General features: G+C 44.3%; 1 protein-coding gene across 3 annotated transcripts in view; it reads right to left on the bottom strand.

Annotated features, from left to right (window-relative positions):
• Window positions 1-21,773, bottom strand: part of NCK1 (NCK adaptor protein 1) — a 1,905,596-nt gene that overhangs the window by 1,188,711 nt on the left and 695,112 nt on the right. For all 3 annotated transcript variants that reach the window (XM_044070358.1, XM_044070357.1, XM_044070356.1), the window contains exon 2: window positions 1,527-1,622. The gene's annotated coding sequence lies outside the window, so the exon portion shown is untranslated. The remainder of the gene's footprint in view (window positions 1-1,526; window positions 1,623-21,773) is intronic.

The following is a 21,773-nucleotide window of genomic DNA, read 5'->3' as shown; positions in this document are numbered from 1 at the left end:
CCTAGTGAACAAAAGTAATAAGTAAAATTATTTTGTTAGCTAGCCAGGTAAACTTGCCAGGTTGGAGTGCCACTCTTCGGAGCGGACTTGTTCACAGTCGCACAATACATTTACTTTTTTGTTTATCTATTTATTTAGCTGATTAGACACATTGGCTGGTCCAAAGACCGTTTTCACTTATAACCTGGACCCACAACCAAAGAAATACATTAAGTCAGAACAACAATTTAGTTATAAAACAGTTCAGCAACAATATTTGCCCAGCAATCAAATAATGGGATAGTGCCACTCATCAAAAAATCCAAATCTATAAAAAAACATACAGAACCACCATGTAAAAGGACATGCAGAGAAAAAGAACAGATTGTAAATAAACACTTTAAATGACATCTGGTGTTAGAGCAGCAAGATAGAAATAAAACACTAACCTAATCTGTTATAACACCATCTACAGCAAGTATCTCTGCCATTCCAAATACTCCTCCATTAGCATAAACAAGAGAACACTAATTTAGTAAACACAATATTAATCTAAGTGAAAATAATCTATTAGTACACATAAAATTAAGCACAGTCTCCAAAGCGGTGACACCATTATGTTTTAAATGAACCTAACAGTAACCTGGACCTCACTTTCCCAGAGACCAGTTCATTCACACTTCATAGGGAGTAGGTTCTAGTTAGCAGGTATGATTTTGCTGAAACCATTTTCTCCAACAGTCATCTAATTTGATGTTCTTTTCTATAGTAAGGGCACCACAGTTTTAGTTACATTATTAGACAGCTGCTTTACAGGCTAATAGAAAGCAGTGGCCTACAAGCAACAGTTCAAATGTAAATTGGTAAAAGTGACAGAGGGGTACCAAACCAAGCCAGAGAATAAAGCTCATTAGCAGTTTAAAGGTTTAATCCTCTACACTAAACTGCCCCCCCCCCCCCATTCTTATAAAAATTTTGGCAACTCCAGGTTGCAAACTTTCTGTCATCTTCATTTGCTTTTTCTGTACGGCTCGAGCAGTGTACAAAAGCCTTAACTACGACCTGTGCAATGGAAGGATTGCCTGAACATCTCTGAATATGCACCTTAGGCTGTAAGCCTCATCATGCTACTGATCTTATAATGTAACTAATCAGAAAGTTTCAATTCAACCACTGGTTAACCTCTAAGCCACTCCTGGCAACTGTTTGACTTCAAAGAAAGTCTTTGACAGAAAACATACAGACGTACCTTACACAAAACAGAACTTCAACACTGAACATATGTTTCTTCTCGGAATCATTAACATGCTAAAGAAATTTGTCCTCAGAGCAGAAGATGATGTGGATACAACAAAATACAAGCACTGTCTGAGATGAAACCCAATTGAGAGTGGCAGAAGCAGTTGACACCTGCATAGATGGGAGATGACTGAAAACTACAGGCATCTGTAAGTAGAATAGCAATATTTATCAGCTGCACTCACTAGTCTTGCATCTGAAGAAGAGGAAAAGAAAATGCTACTATAAGCTTGCTGAGGTGCACTTACCTCTTCAGACAGAACTCTGATAAACTCTTTTCAACTGCTGTACTCTCTTTGAGAATACACACGGGTATTGCTATATCGATTCGCTGCAATATATTTCTGAAACAGAAAAACAAAGGGACTGAATAAAAGAAATATCCAACATTCAGGGTTTAAATTATAGTTTCAGTCCCTAACCACAGTCTTTGGCTAGCTAATAAATCACCTGTGAAGAAGCACACCACTTACTCTGAAAGAAATAAAACAAAGCCAAAATTAAATCGAGCATCATATCTTTGGTTTAAATGCTGAAGCCTTGAGAAAAGTCATTCAGTTTCAAAAGAAAAGGAGAAGTGCCACAACTTTTCAGAAAAAATCTACAACACTCATACAACACATCTATATCTACAATAAAATGAACCTGCCTGCACTAACAAAATGCTGTGTTACAGAAAACAAAATGCCCACATTTTTAAGTACTGCAAAGTACACAATCCTCAGGCAAGCCCCCCCTCCATCCCCATAAGTGAAATAGTGGATTTCACATTTCTGAACTATCACTCATCTAGGTGATGCATAAAACTATACATCTGGCAGCAAAACTACACTGCGAAGTGAGTAACACAATTCCATCATGCCAAAAGTGCTAGGAAAACAGTTTCACCTAACACAAACTATACTCCCTCTTGGTTTTCAACATCACAATAACAAGCTTTCAGTTGCACTATGATTATAGGCTAGCAAATGAATCTTTTAAAGAATGTTCCAAATGATTTGTTGCAGTAATCGCCCCAATAAGGAGAAACACAAATGTGTGTGTGTGTGTGTGTGTGTGTGTGTGTGTGTGTGTGTGTGTGTGTGTGTGTGTGTGTGTGACAGCTTTCTCCTTTTCCACTTTACTAAACAAAAAAAAAAAAAATCTAAGCTTGTTTCCCCCTTTCCTGCAACTAGTACAGCTTTGCTGTATCCAGGACTGTTTGTAAGCTCCTGAGCCCCCAAAGCCTTTCTGTGCTGGAGGGAAGCCTTCTAGCTTATCAGTGAGAGTGGTAAGCACCAGGTAAGCCTAACTACCACATATGGAAATTTTTCTGGCCCAGAAATTGTATTTATTGGCCGTTTGGGCAGTTTTTCTATCCCGCTCAACTTTCTGATTTAAAAGCCCTTATCAGCTTCCCTCCAACACAGAAAGGCTTGGGGAGCTCAGGAGCTTACAAACAGTCCTGGATACAGCAAATCTGTACTAGTTACAGGAAGGGGGGGGGGGGGGTAGAATTTTTTTTTTAGTAAAGTGGAAAAGGAAAAAGCTGGAACAGAAGATAATTCAAGGTTAAGAAATTAAGTGGGTTGGCCTTCTCAAATTTTCTCTCTCTATTAGGTAGAATGAACTAATGACACTAGACTGGGAGGAGTGTCTCAGATCAAATAATATACAGTATGAGTGGGTAACTACAAAGCCACCAAGTATAAGAACAACACACCAATAGAGACGGCGGGTGGGAAACTATTACAGCTACTAGCTGTAGCCACTAAATGAGTTTTAAACATATAAAGGAGCAAGGATTTCTAGAGAATGCTTTTAACTGCAAACAAATCGGGTATATAATGCCGGACTAGAACACAAACCTCAAACAAAATACACAGAAAAGCACAGATAGAGCACTCACAAACAGAAAATACAACTCTCAGTATGAAAAATCAGTTTACAGTTAAGTTATTCAGTAAACATGCAATTAGAGTAATGAAAAAGTATCTAGCAATAAAAAAATACAGATAAAACAGTACATAAATGCTTATCAGTGTGAGTGTTAAGAACTAGGTAGCCTGTCTACCACAAGAGGAGTGGTTCCTGACCCAGAAATTGTAGTTTACTGGCCGTTTGGACAGTTTTTTCATCTCTCTCAACTTTCTGGTTTAAAAGCCAGCGTTTGGCTTGTTTCCCGCCTTTCCTGTAACTAGTCTAGCCCAGATACAGACTTGCTGTATCCTGGACTGTTTGTAAGCTTCTGAGCGGTGCTAGAGTCTGCTCTTCATTTTTTCCCTTAGATCTACTAGTTCTCTCCTTTCCTGCACTTATACTAGCTTATTAGTCTAGCACTTTACCAAGCTTCTTGTAGCAATTATTGTAGCACACAAAAGTGCTACAAGCACTAAATGTTCTACAAGGAAACAGATCCAGTACTTATTAATACCCACCCCTCTAGTCATGTCTAAAAGTCAGTTCCCTATGCTTTCTTGGGCATCCTGAAGCAATGTAGCAACTGCCTCATGTACACCGACAACCCTCTCCTCTTACCTTCCAACACTCAGACTTGCGAGAGATGCACTTATATATCCAAATTGGAAGTTACGCACTCTCCAGCCAAGACCAGAATAGTTAGTCAAGAGGCGAAAGTCAACACTTGCGCCACACCACATGGAACACATAGCCCTCCAGAACACACAGTAGCACTGCCTTCACATAAAAACACAAACCACACACCCACCTTTGCAGTGACTCAATAAAAATCTACCAAGCAGCAGAGACCTCCAAGGCAGAAAAGTACTTGACCACCACAGCACAACACTAATCATGAGACACAACTCTCATAAACAGTGTGCCACTCAACCAAAGCCGCTAAGGCAAAACAGAATGCCCAACACACTAGTCATAGGTGACTTGAGAGTGAGGCATACTGATGTCCCACTTTCTAGGTTGAATAAGGAAGAAGTAACAGTCAGCTGCCTGTCAGGTGCCAGGATGCACCACAAAGTACAGTTGTGTACACTTACCATAAATGTAGATGTTCGAGTGTATTCACTTTTGCAGTCATCACACTTGGGTTATCTGCCTGCAGATAGCCCACAGTCAGTTATCTGCCTGCAGGTATCCCTCAGTCGGCCCGAATACCAGAGTCTTGGGATTTCTGTGTTGGATGCTGTCATCTCTTCCATGACATCAGGTTGTCAGGGGTATAAAGCATGCAGCCAATGCCATTACATCAGTTTTTCTTGCCCCAGATGTCGGGAGTCCCCAAAATAGGAAGCAATTGCATGGTGTGGAACACCTCCAGTAAAACATAAATACCACAGCCATACGACATGGCCAAAAAGAGGATAGGTAGAAAGCATAGAAAAGTCAGGGGGCTACAGGGAGGGTAACCAGGACTGCAAAGGTGAATACACTCGAACATCTACATTTATGGTAAGTGTACACAACCGTACTATGTTCTTCGTGTTTCACTGTTGCAGTCATCACACTTGGGTTGATTCCCAAAGCTGAGGAAGGGTGGAGGCAGTCAAGAACTATTAGGGCTGGCTAGCAGGCCTTTTAAGACTGCTGTGGCAAATCCAGCTGTGGATTTAGAAAAGACAGGTAAGTGGTAATGCTTGGTGAAGCTGTGTACAGAACTCCAGGTTGCAACTTCCAGGATGTCCCTAGTAGGGACTCCCCTGAGAAATGCTGTACACGTTGAGGTAGCCCTAGTGGAATGAGTTCTAATCCCCTGTGGGGTAGGTTTTCCATGGTGTTTGTAGCAGAAATGGATGCAGTGTGCTATCCATTTAGAAATGGTTTGCTTTGAAATGGCCTTGCCCTCTGCCCCTGTAGCAAAGCTGACTAGCAGCTGGTCAGCTTTTCTGAAAGGCTTAGTCCTGTCAAGGTAGGACCTGAGCTGTCTTGTGCATGTCCAGGATCCTTTCCCCTTTATTCTGAGGATTAGAGAAAAAAGGTTGATAAATGGATGGATTGGTTTAGAGCCACACTGGAAACCACCCTGGGAATAAATGATGGGTTAGTCCTGAGGGAAACCCTGTCAGCATGGAAAATAATGAAGGGTTCCACAGCCATTGGTCCCTGTAACTCAGACACTCTTCTTGCTGAAGTGATGGCTAGAAGTAAGGCCGTTTTCCAAGAGAGGAATTTTAACAATGCTGTAGCAGCAGGCTCAAAAGGGGGGAGCGTGAGCTTCTCTAGAACAAAGTTAAGGTCCCAGGCAGAGGTGGGAGCTCCCCTCAGGGGGTCTTAAATTGTTAGCTCCTCTCAGGAACTGTTTGACCAAAGGGTGAGAAAAGAGAGGTGACTCAGTACTGTAATGTGCTGAGATGGCCGAGGCATGAATCTTAATTATGAGAAGGACAGGCATTTATGGAGCAGCTCTGCTAGGTAATCTAGGATTTGAAGTAAGGTGGGCACGGCTGTGTCCTTTCCTTGAGACTGGCTCCAAGAACAGTATCTTTTCCATTTTTCTGAATAGGATTTCCTGGTATTAGGCCTTCTGGCTTCAAGGATGACATCCAGCACCCGTTTGCTGAGGGTTGCTGGTGGTGCATTCAGGGAATAAGCCAGGTTGCAAGGTTCAGGGTTTGCAGCGGAGGATGCAAAATTTGTCCCTCTTGCTGGGACAGCAGGGAGGGGGTCTGATACAGGTGTCAGGGTGGCACTGCTGTCAGACTGCATAGGAGCGGGTACCAGTGCTGCCATGGCCAGTCTGGTGCAATAAGGACTGTCCTTTGTTTGTCCTGTTTGATATTGAGTAGTAGTTTTGAGAGGAGGGGCAGAGGGGGAAAGGCATAACTTGAGAGGTTTTCCCATGTAATGGATTGAGCATCCACTTTCCATACTTGGCTGTGGGGATTTCTGGTGCAAAATTTGCTCAATTGATGGTTTTGGGGGGAGGCAAGGAGGTCCACCTCTGCTGTCCCCCACCTGTGGGTTAGAGGTTTGAATGAGTTAGGTTCCAGTTTCCACTCGTGTGGGTCCAGCAGATTTCTGCTTAAGTCGTCTGCCAGTGAATTTTGTTTGCCTGGCAGGAATTGAGCTTGCAGGTGCACTTGGTTGCTCAAGGCTGTGTTCCACAGGGCCATGGCTAACCTGCAGAGTGGGTAGGAATGAGTTCCCCCTGCTTGTTCATGTACTACATAACTGTGTTGTAGTCTGTCTTTATCAAGAGTTGTCCTGGAAGGATAAGGTATTTGAAGGCTGTCAGAGCATTCTGCATAGCTAACATTTCTTTTTGATTGATATGCAGGTGAATTTGTCCTGGGCTCCATTTGCCTTGAATGCATTTGCCTGCCAAGTGAGCCCCCCATGCATAGTCTGATGTGTCTATTGTCAGGGTTTGGGCAGCGAGGGGTTGAGTGAAAGGGAGTCCCTTGTTGTGGTTGCAAGCCTCTGCACACCAGTGTTTCCAGGTCCAGAGAATGTAGACATTGTAAAGCACACTAGCACCAAAATAGGAAGAAAAAAAACACACAGCAGTGAAGGTAGTAGATGAGTTCTTTACTTCCACCACAAAATCTGGTACCTCGGCCTTTCGGCTTCAAGGATGCTTGAAGACAAAAGGCAGAGGTACCAGATTTTGTGGTGGAAGTAAAAAAAAGTCATCTACTACCTCCGCTGTTGTGCGTTTTTTTTCTCCTGAGAATGTTGACACCAGAGACATTTTAAGTACCACTGAAGTTTCCTCATATGCAGTCTTGCATATGGAATTAGTAGAATGCATGAGGCCATGAACCCTAGGGCTTGCAGTATTTTTCTTGCAGACAGCTGGGTTTTGGTGACCATTAGTTTGAAGTAGTTTGTCAAATAAACCTGCTTTTCTGGAGTAAGGAATGCCATCTGGGAAGGCGTGTTCAAGCTTGCTTCCAGGAATACAATCTTTTGACTGGGCACCAGATGTGATTTATTTTCGTTGATGGTGCACCCCAGAGAAGTTAGACGTCTCTCTACAAATAAACTACCTATCTATATCAAACAAAGCTCCTCGTTAGCATTCTTCAAGAAAAATCTTGATGATTGGATGGGAAATAGGAAATTCATCCTGGGGATCACCTCAGTGGCTCTGCTCGATAGTGGCACAAGAAAATAATTTTCTTGGATGGCAAAAGCCAGGGTACCTTTTTGGCTGGGCTTGTATAGGCCCCAGGGCCGATAGCCTAGTACCTACCTATGAACCTATGCCAGGTGCTGAAGTAGCAATTCCTGACTGTCCGCCTGAATCAGGCAATTGTCCAAGTATGGGTAAATTTGAATAGTTCAATGCCTGCAGTATGCAATGGCTGGAGCCAGGCACTTTGGCTTATCTACAGCGCCCAGGGTATTCACAAAGGGAAGTGCAGAGAACTGATAGTGCATAAAATCTGCCCTGAAAAGTAGATATTTCCTGCAAGATTCCCTTATGGGGATGTGCAGATAAGCTTCTTTTAAGTCTAGGGTGACTAGCCAGGAGTCCTTGGCTAGCATAGGAAGCAGCTGTTGTAGTGTAAGTATTTTGAATTTTGGGGCCGCCAGGAAGGTGTTGAGAATGGACAGATCCAGGATAGGGTACCAAGAGCCCTCTTTTCTAGGCACCAGGAACAGTCTGGAGTAGAAAAACTCTGTCCCGTTTGTCTACTGGAACAGATTGAATAGCACTGATACTAAGAAGAGAAAGTACTTGCTTTTGAGCCTCTGCCCACAGGTTTGGAGGAAGGTCTGGCAATCCACTTGGGGTTGGCAGTGAGTGGAAGTGGAATCTGTATCCCTGGGATACAATGTCTAGGACCCATCGGTCCTGGGTAATGGACATCCAGTTTTTTGCATGCAGGGTGTTTTCCTCCTAGGGCTGCAAGTACTTTGGTATGGCTGGGAAGGATGATAGATAAGTCATTGTGAACTTTTTCCATAAGGGGGTGGCTTACCACTCCCTGTTTTTGAGGGGAGAGCACTCCATTGTTTAGATCTCTGCGTACCCTGAGACTGTAGTCTTGGTGGTCTGTTGCTACTGGGTTTGGACTGAGAAGGCCTGGGAGGGACTGGAAAGGACCAGTTTTAGAAGGCCAATGCCTACCGAATCTAGGTGGGTGTACCTTTAAGAAATATTTAACAGTTTGCATAGGTTTAGCTTTTTCCTCCATCTTTTTAAGAACTTCTTCTGCTTTTGTGCCAAACAAACGTTCCTGGTTTAATGGAGCATCTAGTAATTTTGCTATGACATGGTCTGGCAAGATTTGTTCTTTCAGCCAAGCATGCCTTCTAAGAACAGACGCAGTGACAGCAGCCCTGCAAAATGCTTCTAAGGCATCAAAACCACACTGCAAAGTATGTTTACTGACTTGGTTTGCAGAATGCATCAACTGTTGTAAATCTTTATTTTCTGTAAAATGTGGAAGCAACAACATTTTTTGTTTAATTAGTTCCATAATATGCTGCTGGTACTTCAACATGTGAAATTGGCAATTTACAGCCCTGATGGCAAGAGTTACAGAGGTATATACCTTCTTACCTCATCTGTCTAAAGCTCTAGAAACCCAGTCCAAAGGGGTAGGATGTTTGGCTGTAGTAGCCTTAATACCTTTAGGTCCCTGGGAAATGGTCTCTGGATCCACAGTGGGATTATTAAAGAGAAATTTGGGAGAGTCAGGTACCCTGTAGAACCTGTCAGGCTTTCTAGGAGCTAGTGGTAAAATATCAGGAGTAAGACTGGATTCCATGAAGACATCATCTACAATATCCAGGACAGGGGGTATAGCTAGAGGCCTGTGCTGAGGCAAATCTAAAAATAGTCCTGGCACTCACACCGGAAATGCTCTCTTAAGGAATGCAAGTTTCACCAAAAGAAAAGTCCTCTGGAGGGGAGGCAGAGAGAATGGAATCCTCTGCATCTGAATCCTCATAGGTAGATAACGGTATGTGCTGGTAAACAGAGGGATCAGAGTCATCAGACTCATGGTCTGTAGAATCAGAAGGGAAATCAATTCTTTGTCTTTTAGAGGGGGAAGGCTGGCTTCCCCTAATTCGAGTTATAAGGTCTTCAGCCATTCTAAGCATTTGTTTCTGTGGCATGGGAGCTTGAGCATGTGCTTTGGTAGTCTGTTTTCTAGGCGTAATGCAATCTTTGGGCCTGAGAAACTCGGTAGTTTTAGTCAGAAATGAAGTAATCAGTTTAATATGAACATCAGAAGGTCGGAATACACCCTCAGAAGCCAGTGCCTGCACAGCGGCTCAGGACCCAGACATCCGCTTGTTCCATAGTTGAAAAAGCATCTCGTGGCATACTCTGAATGGGTCTCAGCAGAGGCCTGCAAATCTGTAGAAGCGGGTATGAGGGGCGGCAAATGCACCTCACTGAGTACCAGCAGACTGGCGACTAACTTAACGGAAGCGTCGTTGGCATTTTTGGACCTATGCAGTCAGTCTCTGTCTTTATCCTTACGTTTTTTCGGAAGATTGTTTGTTGGATGGCTTATCAAAGCCATTTCGGAATATGGAGAACAAGAGGGAAAGAATTTAGTGACAAAGATAGCCCAACGACAAAAAGTTATCGCATTAAACAAGGCACAAAACCAACAGAGAAGACCGTTGTGGTCTGAGCCTAAATAGGTGATCCAGTAAGAATGACAAATTCTGTGAGGTATTTGCTTTCCACAGGCAAGACAATTGTTAAATTTTTCTGACATCGGTTAGAGCAAGAAAAAAGGATCCCCAACAGGGTACTTAGCTTTAGAAGACTTCAGGTTTGAAACTCGAAAAACAAAAATTTCAGCTAGCGGCCAATCAGCACTTGCAAAGTGCTTCTGCTTCAGGCTCCCGCACGGCAAGAAAAGCTGATGTAATGGCGTCAGCTACCAAGTTTTATACCCCTGACGACAATGTCATAAAAGAGGCGACAGCATCTGACGCAGAAATCCCAAGACTCTGGTATTCAGGCCAACTGAGGGCTATCTGCAGGCAGATACCTGACTGAGGGCTACCTGCAGGCAGATAACCCAAGTGTGATGACTGCAACAGTGAAACAGGAAGAACACTGTACGCACTCAGGTCCCTCAACAACAGGCACAAATATGACTCTGTCCTTGTATATTTGGGTGTGAATGACCTGAGACGTACCTCCCTGGACTACATGAAAAGAGACAATAGAGGAGCTCTCGGATTATGTAGCCCAGGCTCACCCAGAATGATACCACAGTACAAGCAGAAAATGATTGATTTCAACAATTGGCTATGTTTCTAGTGTCATTCTAAGGGGGATCCAGTATCTATCTGCCTGGGATGACATGATTGACAGACCTCGATGCTTTGCCAGAGATGGCCTGCATCTGTCCCCCCTCAGCTTCTGGATACTGGCCAAGGCTCTTGCCACCCCCCCCTACAGTGTCTTTTTTAGGCGGTGTTCCAAAGACCAAATAACCACTGTAACAGCTACAAACAAATGCAATCTGAGGGTCACGCTGGTCAACGCTAGAAGTCTAAATCTCAAAATGCAATCACTCAAAGCACTCCTTAAAATGGAGAACATCGACATTTGTGCTGTAACAGACACCTGGTTCAAGGCAGCAGGAAAGCATCTCTGCACTACCAGGCTATAACTCATTCCACACCTTTCGGCCCCAGAACTTGGACCGAACCTCCAAAGGTGGTGGTGTTTCCATATTCATAAAGGATGCGCACATCTCCAAACTGGTAGCCCAACATAACACATCAGAGACACTTCAAGTGCAGCTACCATTGGATAAGACAGCGATTCAGGTCGCAGCCTGCTATAGGCCCCAAACTATGTCCCAAGACTCGCACTCCACATTCCTAAGCACCCTGGAGAATATTAGGGTCCAATTTAACACTCTCTTAATAGGAGACTTCAACTACCCCGCCATGAACTGGGTACTACCCCGCCATTAACTGGGTAAACTACTAATGTACCAATACACCTGCCCAACATTTCCTGGAGTTCATTAATTCCAATGCCCTGGACCAGCTCATTCTTACCCCCACTACAGGTAGCAAAATCCTTGACCTGGTCATTACTAACATGGACGACTGTTACTCTACACCAATAGTCAGCTCCTCCCTGGTTAGATCCAACCACAAACTAATCACCTTGGAAACCCACATCCCTCCCACCCCCCACAAAGGTAGCCACCATGAAAAATTTCTCCAAGGCTAACTTTGGGCTCCTAAAAACAGAGGTGGCTAACTTCACGGCACCCATGCAAATCGAGAATAGTTGTGTAACCGCAGAATCATACACCGAAGCACTGTACAAACACATACACCAATGCATGGATCTTGCCATACCCAAGAGAACCAAAACGCCCTCCTCCAAAAAAAGGAAGCCAATCTGGTGGTCCTCTTCTATAAACAAACTCTATAACAGAAGGAAATTGATGCGGAATAAGGTGAAGTCCCAAGACTGGAAAAACTCCCTTATCAGCCTCAACAAAAAGTTGAGATCCCTCATCAAATCCTCTAAAGCTAGCTATGAAAACAGAATTGCAGCAAATAGTAAAGACAACCACAAGGCCTTCTATAGTTATGTAAAGAATCTCCACAGCAATACTCAGATTTGCTCTAAGCTACTGCACAATGGTACCTCCTATACCGAGCCAAAAGATATTGTCAGTATACTGGCTGACAGATTCAGTGCCAATTTTACACCCCCACCAAAGGGCCAATCACAATACCAGTAGATTGCCAAGCACACAGTATTACTGCTGCACAGGTTAAAACAGCACTGTCCAAGGCCAAGAATACAGCTTCTATGGGACCTGACAATATCCCTGGTTGTGTTCTACATGAACTACAGAGTGAACTGGCACCTCACCTGTGTGCCCTGTTCAATAACAGCCTCACCTCAGGCTTTGTCCCTACTGAATGGTGCACTGCTACAATCATCCCTCTCCACAAAGGAGATGTGGCTACAGACCCTGGGAACTATCATCCCATTAGCCTGAGGAGTCTGATATGCAAAGCTATGGAACGCATCATCATAGGTTCATAGGTAGGTACTAGCCTATTGGCCATAGGGCCTATACAAGCCTAGCCAAAAAGGTACTCTGGCTTTCCCAAAAAAATTATTCTCCTGTGCCCCTGTCGAGCAGAGCCACAGAGGTGATTCCCTACGGTGAATTTCCTATTTCCCATCCAATCATCAATTAGTAGTACAGCAGGCAGTCCTGGGGTAAATTTTCTGTTTCCCATCCATATATCTACATTGTGTTTAAAAATGGATAGGGATGAACTTTGCTTTAAGGGGATGGGAAGTCTGTTCCATAGCAGCCATATCCTCTGAGAAATATACTTGTCCCTCCAGACCATTCTGTTGATGTTGCAGAAGTGGTTTAGAACCCTAGACCAAGTATTTCTGATGACATTTGACTTGCTGATGTGCAGTAAATCCACCAGTAAAGACTCAGAGGATGCCTTGTATGCCAGACACAGGACACCTCTAAGCAGTCTGCAGGAAACAAAGAATCACAGTCAAATCATGTTCAAATGGGCCCCTAGGCAGGGTAATTGTTTGGGTCCTCCCTAAACACACACACAAACACACACACACACACACACACACACATAGCAACCCCCCCCCCACAGCAGCTTTGCCTTGGCAGCAATACCCCTGCAGTCTCCATCCAACAGCAGCCCCCCCCCCTCCCCGCAGCGTCTATAGTGCCTGTTTTGGAGCAGGGAGGGAGAAGGAGAGACCTGGATTTAAGGATATCTGTTGTCTCCATCAAACTTCAAACGATTTCTCTTATGACAAAACCCAGCACTGTGATTTGAAATGATAAAGGGTATTGATGGTGGGTTCAGAGAGATTTCAGATACCACTGTATATTTCTCATGTGGAGTCTTGCCGGGTGTATCATGAGAAGCACAGATGACACAAGACCAAAAATTCTGAGGTATTCTCTTGCAGTGACCAAAGTCCGAGTTGAAAACCTTAGAAACAGATCTAGATATAGATCTATATTTCCTTTGGAAAAAAAAGCTCTTTGAACTGCGGTGTCTAGTTGACATCTCAGGAACACAATCCTGTGTGAGGGACTCAAGAAAGACTTGACTGTTCTCCTGGAATCGCAGCTTCTAAGAACAAGATTCCTGACACACTGAAAAAGACACTGCAAAGATAAACAAGTCATCATCTTCTTTTTTCAGCTGCTCCCGTTAGGGGTCGCCACAGCAGATCAACTTTTTCCATTTCTTCCTGTCCTCTGCATCTTGCTCTGTCACACCAACCATCTGCATGTCCTCTCTCACCACATCCATAAACCTTATCTTAGGCCTTCCTCTTTTCCTGTTACCTAGCAGCTTCATCCTTAGCATCTTTTTCCCAATATACATTGCATCCCTCCTCAGGACATGTCCAAACCAACGTAATCTTGCCTCTCTGGCTTTGTCTCCAAACCTTCCAACCTGGGCTGACCCTCTAATATACTTATTCCTAATCCTGTCCATCCTCGTCACACCCAGTGCAAATCTTAACATCTTCAACTCTGCCACGTCAAGCTCGGACTCCTGCCTTTTTGTCAATGCCACTGTCTCCAACCCGTATAACATAGCTGGCCTCACTACCCCCTTGTAGACCTTCCCTTTCACTCTTACTGGTACTCGTCTGTCACAAATCACTCCTGACACTCTTCTCCACCCACTCCATCCTGTACTCTCTTCTTCACCTCTCTTCCACACTCACCATTACTCTGAACTGTTGACCCCAAATACTTAAACTCATTCACCTTCGCCACCTCTACTCCCTGCATCCTCACCATTCCTCTATCCTCCCTCTCATTCACACACATATATTCTGTCTTAGTCCTGCTGACCTTCATTCCTCTTCTCTGTAGAGCATATCTCCACCTCTCTAGGGTCTCCTCCACCTGTTCCCTACTCTCACTACAGATCACAATGTCATCTGCAAACATCATAGTCCACGGGGACTCCTGTCTGATCTCGTCTGTCAACCTGTCCATCACCATTGCAAATAAGAAAGGGCTCAGAGCTGATCCTTGATGTAATCCTACCTCCATCTTAAACGCATCCGTCACTCCCACCGGTCATCTAAACATGGAAAAATGTGGATACCCTCTAGCCTGCAATGAGCTATAACTGAAGTTAGACACTTTGTGAGCAGCGTTGGTGCAGTGGATAGTCCAAAAGTTAAGATAAAAGTTTAGTATGCCTGATCACATTAAGGAAAAGGTGAAGTCTGGATGAATATGGATGCGATGATAAGCATCATATGTGTCTAGTGTTACCAGAAAACTTGAAAGAGGAAGAATTGGTTACAGGTTCTGAAGTAGCATGATTTTAAATTGGGACACTATCACAAATAGGTTTAGGAAAAAAAGATCCAGAAATGGTCTCCAAGCATTTCCTTTCACTGGCACTAATAACATTCTTGAATAAAAATCCTTCACCACTTGAAAGGAGGAACTGGTTCGAACAGTCCTTGGTACATGTAATGAAGAACAGGTGGTGAAAAAAGTCTGATCTGAAGGATAATAAGTGAGCCCCTGGAAAGAGGGGACAAACACTAAATCTCTATCCATGGGAGAATTTAAAATCTCATTTTTAAGATCATCTGGAAGGTTCTAAGAATGCAACCATGCAACCTCCTTAAGACAGTATTAGTGGCCATAACAGTGGAAGAAGTTAACATAGTCATACACATACTGCAAACAATATGAACTAACCTGAGCAAAAGAAGAAACAAACCTATTTATAGCAGATATTTCCTCACAAGAAGAAACTGCAGATAAAACATTCCTCACACTTTCACAATTTATCAGAACAAATGTTAACAAATGAAGCTGACAATTAAAAATTCTGAAAAGTAAACTTGCAGAAGTATACCTATACCTATCAATAATTTTCCCATCTGCATCAGAAAGAGTAGGAGTGGAATTAACTACGTGCTATACAGCAGTGGGACCAAGTATAGCTGCTGAGTCAGGTTTGGGAAAACAGTATAAAAATTTAAAACGCTGAGGAATTTATGCATCCTATCTGCCTTTTGAGGGGCAGCTGGTTGCCTAACAGGAAAACTGCAGACAGTAACACACATTCTCTAAAGCTGACAGAACAGGAGGATGGATATTAGTTCTGGAAAATCCATCTGCAAAAAGTACAGTTTTGTACCTACCATAAATGTAGATGTCCGAACAGGTTTGCATCTGCAGTCCTTACAAATGGGTTGTCCTGTCGTCAGGCAGCCCTTCGGTCGGCCGGATTCCAAAGTCTGGGTCTGGCCTCGGCTGGTGTCGCACTTCACCCGACGTCATAGCTGCAGTTCTTCAGGTATAAAGGCATCAGCCGACGCCATTTTCCTCAGTGTTTCTTGCCCCAGATGCCAGTTGCCCTCTTGGATAGCTAAATTTTGGATAAATGCCAATGTTTCCAAATAGTAGAAGGCAAACACAAAAAATAATCATGTATGTACATATATACAAACAAATACACCATAAGAGATCCCCCCCCCAGCTGGCTATTAGGTGGGCAAATACCCTAGGAATACCACAGGGTGGGTAATCCTGACTGCAGATGCAATCCTGTTCGCACATCTACATTTATGGTAGGTACAAAACTGTACTATGTCCTTCAAGGATGCATCTGCAGTCCTTACAAATGGGTAGAATACCATAGCCAAACTAGGGGAGGAGGAAGAAGAAATTATGGTGTAGTTAGGATTCCTTGCAAAACAGCAGTGGCAAACCCTGCTCGGGATCTAGAGTATAAAGGTAAGTTATAATGCTTGGCAAATGTATGCACGGAGGTCCAAGTAGCAGCCTCTATAATGTCCTTGGTAGCCACTCCTCGTAAGAAAGCTGTGGTAGTGGCTGTAGCCCTTGTAGAATGAGGCCTTATGTTCTGTGGAATTTGCTTTCCATGGTAGGAGTAACAGAATCTAATGCAATTTCCTATCCACTTGGAGATTGTCTGTTTGGAAATTGCTTTTCCTTCCCTTCCTGTTGCATATGCTACCAGAAGCTGGTCAGTTTTTCTATTGCCCTTGGTTCTGTCCAGGTAGTAGCGTAACTGTCTATGTACATCCAAAGTATGCAGCAGTCTTTCCCCCCTGTTCTGTGGATTGGGAAAGAAGGTAGGTAGGTGGATTACCTGGTTTAAAGACACTCTGGATACCACCTTAGGCATAAATGTAGGATTAGTTCTCATGGACACTCTGTCTTGATGGAAGATTAGGAAGGGTTGTACTGCCATTAAAGCCTGTAGTTCAGAAACCCTTCTTGCTGAGGTAATTGCCAGCAGGAAAGCAGTTTTCCAGGATAGGTGTTGAAGATCTGCTGTTGCTGCTGGTTCGAAAGGGGGGAGTGTCAATTTTTCTAGCACAAAGTTCAAGTCCCATGCTGGTAATGGTGGTTTCCTAGGAGGTTTTACATTCTTAATTCCTCTCAGAAACTGCCTGAGTAGAGGATGCGAAAAGACAGGGGGATCGAAGCTGTATTCTGCAGAAATAGCGGATGCATGTATCTTGATGGAGAAATAGGACAAGCCTGTATGGAGAAGCTCTGCCAAATACTCCAGGATGTTGGCAATGTCTACCTTTGACACATCTTTGCCCCTCTCGGTACTCCAAATGAGAAACCTTTTCCATTTTCCTGCATAGTTCCTTCTTGTTGAGGGTCTGCGGGCCTCAAGGATAATGTCTTTAACCCTTTGGGATAAATCTGGGTTAGTTGCTCTTAGGTAATGTTCCAGGCAGTCAGTTGCAGAGTTTTCAGGTTTGGATGCAGGATGTTGTAGTCGCTCTGAGTTAACATCAAATGAATCAGGGGTAGTGTCCACATTTTCCCCCGAGACATGCTCCTCAGTAATGGGTACCAATGTTGTCTTGGCCAATCTGGAGCTATCAGAATTATCCTTGGACGTTCCTCTTTGATTTTCAGTAGTACCTTGTGCATCAAAGGAAGAGGTGGGAATGCATATGCTGTCAGGCCTTTCCAACTGAAGGATAGAGAGTCCACCTTCCAAGCAAGTGGGTGGTACGTCCTTGTGCAGAATTTCTTGAGCTGGTGATTGAGTGGGGATGCGAATAGGTCTATTTGTGGCAGTCCCCATTTCTTTGTGATGGCCTTGAAGATGTCCGGGTGTAGCATCCATTCGTGAGCATCCGAGGTAGTTCTGCTTAATATGTCTGCTAGGATGTTTTCTTTTCCCGGTACAAAAATTGCTTGTAACTGAATGTTGTAACTCAGAGCCATATTCCATAGGTCCAGTGCCATTCGGCATAGAGGTTATGAATGAGTGCCTCCCTGTTTGTTGGTGTACCACATGACTGTGGTGTTGTCTGTCCTTATCATCAACTGGCCTTCTTGGAGGAATGGTCTGAAATTCTGGATTGCTAGTTTTACTGCCAGCATTTCTTTTTGATTTATGTGCAGGTGCAGCTGATCTGGAGTCCATAAGCCTTGTATGCACTTGTCCAGCATGTGGGCCCCCCAACCGAGGTCTGAGGCGTCCGTTGTGATGGTTTGGCTTGGTTGAATGCTGTGGAAGGGCAAACCTGGGTTTGACTGGCATGCCTGAGCCCACCATAGGAACTCTTGTTTCAGGCATGGAATTAGTGGTATTTCGGTTTCTAAGCTGTGCCTGTGTTGAGACCATAAATTCTTTAGGTACCACTGTAGCTTTCTCATATGCAGTCTGGCATGAGGGACCAGGATTATGCAGGATGCCATGAAGCCCAAGGCCTGCAGTACTTTCCTTGCTGTTAGTTTGTTCTGCTTTGCTAATGCCAAGAAGTAGAGAGGAAGTTGTTCTTGTTTTTCTGCAGTTAGGAATGCCATCTGTTTTACTGTGTCCAATTCTGCACCTAAGAAGGTTATTGTTTGGGATGGTATCAGTCTTGACTTTTTTATATTGACTGTGTATCCCAGGGCTTGTAGGAAGCAAATGACTCTTTGTAAGTCTTCTGTTAGCTTGTTTTTGTTGTCCGCTTGTATCAGGCAGTCGTCCAGGTATGGATATATTTGGATTCCCTGAAGCCTGCAGTGAGCGATTACTGATGCCAGGCATTTCGTGAACACTCTGGGCGCAGTAGATAAGCAAAGGGCAATGCTGAGAATTGATAATGCTCTGATCCTGCAAGAAATCTGAGGTATCTTCTGCAATTTGGTCGTATGGGGACGTGCAGGTATGCCTCCTTGAGATCTAGAGTTACCAGCCAATACTCCTTGCCCAGCATGGGAAGAAGTTGCTGTAGGGTCAGCATTTTGAATTTTGGAACAATGATGGATGTGTTTAAAGTGGACAGGTCGAGAATAGGCCTCCAATTTTTCTCTTTTCTTGGTACCAGGAAGAGTCTGGAGTAAAATCCCTTGCCTTGTTCCATAGGTGGTACCCTTTCCACAGCTCTCATCTTTGCTAATTGAGCTATTTGTTTTAGAGCTTCTGTCTTTTGATTTGGTGGTAGGTTTGGCATTCCTCTTTTTCCTGGTAAAGTGTGGAAATGAAACCTGTAGCCTTGGTCTATAGTTTGCAAAATCCACTTGTCTCTTGTGATATAGTGCCAGATTTTGAAAATAAGGCTAACTTTCCGCCTAAGGGTGCTGCTATTTGTTCCCTGGTAGGCGGTGCCAGAGCCAAGTCACTGTGATTGTCCTGTTGCAGTGGTAGTGGTTGTGTCTGTGCCTCGTTGGTTGTTACCTTGCCACTGGCGTCCCCTGTAGGCACCTCCTCTGGATTGATTTCTGCCTCTTGAACGCCTATTCCTGCCTCTCTGAGTTTTAGAGGAGTCTGGAAAGGACCAATTTTTGGAAGGCCAGTTCCTGCTGAACCTTGGAGGCTGAACCTGTAAGAAATCTTTCACTGTTTGTACAGATTTTGCCTTCTCTTCCATTTTCTTCAGTACCTGTTGGGCAGGAGAACCAAATAAACTGACCTTATCCATAGGAGCATCTAATAGCTTTGCTTTAACATGATCCGGCAAGACCTGTTCTTTCAACCATGCATGCCTTCTTATAACTGTGCCAGTCATGGCTGATCTAAATGAAGCCTCCAGTGCATCATAGCCACATTTTAAGGAATGGTTACTAACCTGCTGAATGTTATGCACCATTTCTAGAACATATTTCTTATCTAAAGAATCATCAGAGGACAGTTTCTTAGTTAACTGATCAAGCATAAACTCCTGGTATTGGATCATATGAAACTGACAGTTCAATGGCCTAGCTGAGAGAGTAGCAGAGGTGTATACTTTTTTACCCCATCTCTCTAAGGACCTGGATTCCCTTTCAGAAGGGAGAGGGTTTTTAGCTGAGGTCGAAGCTACTGCCTTAGGCCCCTGGGAGATAGTCAAAGGAGCCTTGTATAAATGGTGATGAGTGTCCGGGACCCTGTAGAACCTATCGGGCTTAGCAGGGGCTGGAGGTAAAGTATCAGGAGCAGTGCAAGCATCATTAAATGCATCATCCACAACAGGAAGAACTGGAGGTATAGCTAAAGGCCTATGTTGTGGTAAGTGTAAAAAGGTCCTAAGCCTTTTCCTTGAATCTGAGAAATCTTGTCCCTGCCATTGGAATTGCTCTCTCATGGCATGTAAAGTTTCCCCAAAGGAAAATTCCTCTGGTGGAGAGGCAGAAGGAATCGATTCTTCAGCATCGGAATCTTCATAAGTAGAAAAAGGAGCCTCTGGATGGTCTGTATTGTCTGTATCCTCAGAAGAATCATCTGAGGACACTGGCTCAGGGGGCTCTGCTCTAGGTCTCTTTTCTGGAGGTTGAGAGGCCCTGTCTGGGTGAGATTGGGATCCCCTTATTAAAGAGATGAGATCCTCTGCCAGAGTAAGCATTTGGGAACTGGAACTGGGCCTGTGAGAGGGGGGCTTAACAGGCACAGACTTAGAAGTTTTGGCTGCTTTAGCCCTGGCAAAGGCCTTTATAGACATGGCTGCAGGAGGCCTAGCAGCACCACGTGCTGGGGTAGAAACATCCAAAGGGATGGTGTCCGATAATTCTTGTGAAACCACAGTAGCAGGTAAAACTTCAGAGGCTGATTCAACTAGGGTAGAAGGGGCCTCGGTAGTAGTCATGGATTCGGCTGAAGATTGAACCGTTTTGCTCGGTTTCGGCCGAAACCGAGACACTCGCGGTTTGCTTAACCGTGGTTTCGGCCGAAACCGCGGACCGTGAGTGTCGGTCCTTTTCTTTGCGTTTCTTAACAACTTGAGAAGTCGGAGGATCCGACGGCATTATGTACGCAAAATCTGAGCCGAAAAACTGTTCAGCAAACTCCGACCGACGTCTAAGCGTCCGCCGGTTGAAAGAAGCACAGGCTAAACAAGCTGCTACGTCATGGTCTGGGCCTAAACAAGGTAAGCAGTAAGAGTGGAAATCTTTATGAGGTATTTGTTTCCCACAAGTTAAGCAGTTATTCACTTTTTCTGACATCGGCTGAGGCAAGAAAGAGTCCCCAACGGGGTACTTAGCTTTTTAGAAGTCTTCGAAGTAGTATTCGGTAGTAGTAATCTCTGGATCTGACCGACCGGCACTTGCGAACAGCTTCTGCTTCGGGCGCCACGCGGCAAGAAAGACTGAGGAAAATGGCGTCGGCTGATGCCTTTATACCCGAAGAACTGCAGCTATGACGTCGGGTGAAGTGCGACACCAGCCGAGGCCAGACCCAGACTTTGGAATCCGGCCGACCGAAGGGCTGCCTGACGACAGGACAACCCATTTGTAAGGACTGCAGATGCATCCTTGAAGGACATCTGCATTTTCTGAGAGACTGAGAAACCTCAGAGTTCTCTCCCTGAAAACACTGGCACATTCTAGCAACAGTCTCAGAGAAAAAGACCCCCTGACAGGGAGAAGCAAAAACTGAGCTCTCTCTTCTGAGACTGAATCAGAAATCTGAGGGAAAAAAGCAGAATCTGTCTTTCCATCTTCCTGTTCAGATTCAGAATCCCGAATACCTTCAGGAAAAGAAAAATCCCTCTTTCTTTTACCAGAAACTACTTTGCAAGAAGGATCAACAGCCTGAAACAAACCCTGTGTCAGACCTAGTAAACTATTGCTGTCTAAAGAAATTTAAGGAGAAATAGATAGATGTTTGACTTTGTTTCTTTTTGTGACAGGAAAAATAGGGTCAACTGTGTTATTAATGGCAGCAGTTGTTTCCCGGGTGTGAGTGCAGCATTCTGGTATAACAGAGAAACCTGCCCTGTTCCTTCTCCCAGGGCTGACAAGAGTGGCTCTCCCTTGACCACTGAGGGGAATTCAAAAGCTGCAGAGGATGTGGCTAACCCCTGATCCATAGTGGCTGTAGGTATTACACCACAGGGATCTGGTGTAGAAGATGAGTAGTCTGAGGAACAAGCGATGGCCACAGCACAGTCACCCACCTGCGGCTGAGGCAAACTGCTAGCCTGCTGTACTGGCAAAGGCGGTTTACTTAACTTTTTCTTTTTGTGGATGGCAGAAGGATCGACAACGGGACTCGTAGTCTGTTCTATGCCCAATGCGAAAACGGCACCTCTTTCCTGGGGAAGACAAGGAGCAAATGCTGGCAAAACTACCATTCCA

Source organism: Protopterus annectens, chromosome 4.part1 (genome assembly GCF_019279795.1).
Source record: "Protopterus annectens isolate FY-2018-M chromosome 4.part1, PAN1.0, whole genome shotgun sequence".
NCBI lineage: Eukaryota > Metazoa > Chordata > Ceratodontiformes > Protopteridae > Protopterus > Protopterus annectens.
The sequence above is the reverse complement of the archived record's forward strand: the minus strand, read 5'-3'. Positions and strand labels throughout refer to the sequence as shown.